The following is a 4,847-nucleotide window of genomic DNA, read 5'->3' on the forward strand; positions in this document are numbered from 1 at the left end:
TAAAAGATGACTCTGCCTGCTATGTGGGTAATGGGCATGAGCGTCAGCAGGGAGCCCAGCTGGACGGCCCGCCTGTTACTGCTGCAGAGGACGGTTCTGGATGGAAGCAGCAGAGGAGAGAGAAGTGATTGGATTCCGTGGTGGTGCAGTTAAGAGGTGTCAGCAGTGATTCAGTGGAGAAGCACACATTTATGTACTTGTCTTAATTCCACAGTTGATTCAAGGTGGCTCCCTACAAGAACCCAAAAGAAGATGCATGAGTTATTTAAAAGTCAACACCAAGAATAATATAAATTTTAAAATGTTAAGACTGTGGTAAAGCTAGAACATTACGAGGCAAACTGGAATATGTGAAACATTTGGAGAAATGGAGTGTTTCAAATATATATTTATGTATGTCTGTTATTTAATATATATTTATATCTAATGTATTTCATATATGTATATTTATATTTATAGATTTAAAAATATTTAGGGGAGGCCAATTCAATTAGCTCAGTTGATTAGAGCACAGTGCACATAACACCAGGGTTGCTGGTTAGATCCCCACATGTGCCACTGAGCTGCACCCTCCAGAACTAGATTGAAAAAAATGAGTTTACCTGGAGCTGATGGGTCCTGGAAAAATGCACTGTTCCCCAATAAAATTTATTTTTAAAAAAATTTGTATATACAAATATATATCATTCATCTAAAACACACACACACACACACACACACATATAGATTCTATATATATATAGAGAGAGAGAGAGAGAGAGAGAGAGAGAGATTGATTAAGAAATTGGCTTAAGTGATGGTAGAGGCTGAAAACCTGTAGGGCAGGTAGGACACCAACTGGAAACCCGGAGAAGAGTTGGTGCTGAAGTTCACGCCTGAAGGCAGTCTGCTGTCACAGTTCCCTCCTCCTTGGGGGAGGTCAGGGTTTTCCTTTTTTTTTCTACTTAGGACTTGATTCTATTTAGGACTACCCACCCACATTATAGGAGAGTAATCCACTTTACTCAAGGTCTATTGATTTAAATATTAATCTCACCCAAAAAATACCTTCACAGAAACATCTAGAATGATGTTTCATCCAGGTGCCGTGGCCTAGCTAAGATGACTCGGAAAATGAACCTGCACACGAGGCCATAGCCCACATGGCCAGTCCCTGTTCTTACTTCATTCTGCCTAAGAAGGGAGATACTGGGGTGTCATGTGGGTTGTGGTTCAGATTCCACACAGAGACAGGACCAAAGTGAATTAATCTAAGATTTTCAAAGGTGAACTCAAAATCTACAGTCAGTAAGTGAATGTAAAAACCTCAGGAACCCAAGGAGATTCTACATTTCTGGGACAGAGAGGGTCCCTCCTGGGCCCCAAGGCAGAGGGGCTGCTGGGGTGCAGCTCTAAACAGAGTTGCCCCTTCCACCTGCAGGTCCCACAGCCCGACAGCCAACCTCAGTGACCTCACCTGAACTGGAAGTTTGGTTTTCTGCTCTTGGTTCTATATGAGCATTTGTGTGGGCTTCAAAGTGTGACACACAAGTTTCCTTGTACTATTTCTTTGATGGAGTTTGACCTCCACCCTTGGTGACTCTGACTTCCCTGCCTGGTCCCTGGAGGGAATGGACTGTCCTGACCACTTTTCAGTGTCTCCTTGTGTGGGAGGGATCAGTAGACTTGGAGTTAGGGGCTCCCCCATTTTCACCTTCCTCTCTAATGCAGAGTCCTTCACATTTTTGTTAGGGGGCGGGGTTCTTTGAAGTCTGCTGAATATCACTGTCTCATCTCCTGAAATAAAGGCGTATATGCACATAACGTTAACCCTTGTGTGCAATGCAAAGTGGGAGGTTCCTAGATGCCAGGTTAGGACTGACTGTATTTACACAGGGGTGGGGGTGGGACGGGTGGTGGGAGTGGGGGGGCTGATGTCCAGAGTGGGAGCCACAGGCGTCCTTCAGCCTTTCTCATTGGCATTTGTTTTCTTAGAGTTGGAGGAGTTTGCGCTCAAGGAGAAAGCCTTTGAAGAGGTGAGGAATATTCAGAGTGGGTGTGGGGAGGGGAAAAGGATGAGGAAATAGAGAAAAAGCAGAGTGGGGCTGGGCAGGAGGTGAAGAGAGTCCAGGAGGAAAGGGGCCTGGCCTGATGGCAGCAGGTCTGGAACCTGGAGCCTCACTGCCCAGAGTCCTGCAGCCCGTGAGGAATGGGGAGAGGCAGGACCTGCTATTGGCCNAGCCCTTGGGGGAGCCCACCCACCCCCATAATTCCTCCTTTCTTCACATCTGCTGTGATCTCTGACCACATCCTGTTTTCTTCTCCCCCAGGCGGTGACAGTGCCCAGGGCTCTGATGTGTCTCTCACGGCTTCTAAAGGTGAGACCCTGGAGGGCCTGAAGTGGGGAGGGTTGGGGCAGAGGGGACAGGACTGGGTAATGGGGATTCTTTGGGACATTTTGACCATGTGGTGGGCTGTTGAGAATGTCACCACTTCCAGCCACTAACCTGAATTTGTTCATGATTTTCTTTTACAGCGTGAGACAGCTGCCTTGTGGGGGACTGAGTGATGCAAGATGTGTTCATGCCCCACTTTGTGACTTCAGGAACCTCTGATCTCTCTTTCTGCAAAGGGCATCTGAATGTGTCTGCGTTCCTCTCAGCATCATGTGAGGAGGGGGGAGACTGCCTGCCCCCTGCCCTCCACACCCCCACCCTGCACTGACCGAGCCTCTTCCCTGACCCACTGTCCTGTTCCAGCAGAGGCTGTTTCTATCCCACTTTTACTTCATGTTACTCTGAATGGCAACTTCTTACTTCCTTTTGAAATAAGAATCTGGATGTGAATCTGTTTTTTCAGTTCTTGCCATGAAAGGTTGATGGGTTAATTGAAGGAGAAAATCCTAAATTTTGAGAGGAAATAAATGGAAGCACTGAGAACCTTCCAGAATCCGTGTGTTGGCTGTGCTGAGTCTATTGCAGGTGGAGACAGGAGAGGCTGTGAGGACCGAGCGTGGACGCGGCCTGAGCCCAGTTGGTGCTCAGTGCATCGTGGGCTGTGACGTCACTCCTCAGCTGGGTCACCTCTCTGCCCCTTTGTCCTTGTCCCTTCAGTAGAACCTTGTCCCACCAGGACCTGTGATCAAAGTGACTAGAAGATCACCCAGGTCTGGTCTTGTCTGAGGGCTTCGTGTGGCTCAGGCCTGGGCCCTGCCCTCAGCCCCTATCTTTTGGGTGTTCATTTGTTGTGTCTATAGAGGAATAGGACTGTTTTTGTTCTTGTTACGAGTCCTGGTCTCATTCTTCTCTGGGTGTCCCCTATCTGTCAGCAGCAGGAGGCATTTTGAAGAGGGTTCCCTAGGTGCTGGAAATGCTCCTTGATGTGGGTGATGTTTGTCCCAACGTTCACTTTGTGAACATCCACTGCACACTTATGATTTGTCCACCTCTTTCTATGGGTGTGTGAACCTAGAAATAAAAAGGCTTTCAAACTGAGAAGCAACAGCATTTGAGATTAAAACAAAAACATAAGTGTTTTGGGAAGCACTGATTCAGACAGAAGCCCCAATAATGTCCCAGTTAGGAAGCTAAGGCAATGGGTATTGATGAGAAAGGGAAGGGGAACAATTACATCAGTAGAAGGAAGGCGTTTCTATTGGTGCAGATAACAGAGTGATGCTAATTCTAAATAAAATTTTCAGTTCAGCGGTCAGAATAACTGCTTTCCTGTTATCTTTGCAAACAGATCTTTGAGACACAATGTTGCTTTAAGCCCAGAGTAAAGATTATTTGTGCTGTTTTAACATTTCAAACGTTTGAGGCATAAGATGTGCAAAGCAGTTCCTCTGGGATGGCAGCTCCTGCTCCATCTTAAAGTGGTTCTGTTTAATACTTTTTTGACATTTCTCCCATATTGGTTACCTTTCCTTCAAAGCATTGCTAACAAGTCACTGGAAAGCAGCACAGATCCCGTCATTAAAGCATCCTTGTTTTTCGGCTCATTTTGGGAATGTGAGGCCACTGTAGGCCTCTCCTTGCCAGGAAAACTCATTCCTGGTTTGTCATGACCCCGTGGGAGGGAAAGTGTTTTTGTTCTCAGGAGCTTTTGGCTACATTGGAGCAACAAGAGCACCAGCACAGAGGAAGCCTTTGCCACCGTGTTCCTTTAAGGGCAGACGTCTTCTGTAGTTTCTTGAGGTTTTTTATATAAAGTCTCACAGGCCTCAGTGATCATTTCAAAAACAGTGAGCAACTGTTATCAGAGTGGTGTTTTTATATCAAGACATGAAACTAACGATTTTAGAACAGCAAATATTTTATAATAAGAAATAACATGTTCAGTTCCATTTGAAGAATAGATTTGAACCAAGAGGCAATGCCTGAAGGCAGTTGGTTGAAGATTAAAAAGCCTTGAGGTGTCAGTGGGCCCTGGATTTACTCATTTGATTTGTCCCTGGATTTTACTTAGTTCTATTTTCCAGAGGTGTTTTACCCAAGTACAAGAGGTGTTAATAACAGAGCAAACCCCGCCTTGCTCAGCTAGGATGTGGTCAAGAGGAATTCTACTGCCTAATATAATTCACATGGGATTTTAAAGATTTTTCCTGGTCAGCTTTGTTTTAGTGGTAGCTACAGCAATTTCCTCCAAGGTTTTTGATACGTTGATAATCATGTATTTTTTCATTTTCATACCTGCCCAAGGTGTTCTTCCAAATCTGATGCCTTCATGGGGGCTGACCTGCCAGGCATGAAACGTCCTTGTCTGTGTGTGTAACTAGGGGCACATTTGGACTTGTGAAGTAGGTTTTTTTTTTTTTTTGAATTGGGGGAGGGAACAGCATTGGGAAATCGGGGAAGTGGAACAGACAA

At 45.6% G+C, this 4,847-nt stretch overlaps 1 long non-coding RNA gene across 1 annotated transcript; it reads left to right on the plus strand.

The window, feature by feature from the left end:
* Window positions 1–2,270: 2,270 nt before the first annotated feature.
* LOC109378023 (uncharacterized) lies at window positions 2,271–2,932 on the plus strand. The gene is made up of 2 exons (XR_002122950.1): window positions 2,271–2,357; window positions 2,516–2,932. It is a non-coding gene; the product is annotated as an uncharacterized LOC109378023 (long non-coding RNA).
* The last annotated feature ends 1,915 nt before the right edge of the window (window positions 2,933–4,847 follow it).

This window comes from Hipposideros armiger, unplaced genomic scaffold (genome assembly GCF_001890085.2).
Source record: "Hipposideros armiger isolate ML-2016 unplaced genomic scaffold, ASM189008v1 scaffold_1698, whole genome shotgun sequence".
Lineage (NCBI taxonomy): Eukaryota > Metazoa > Chordata > Mammalia > Chiroptera > Hipposideridae > Hipposideros > Hipposideros armiger.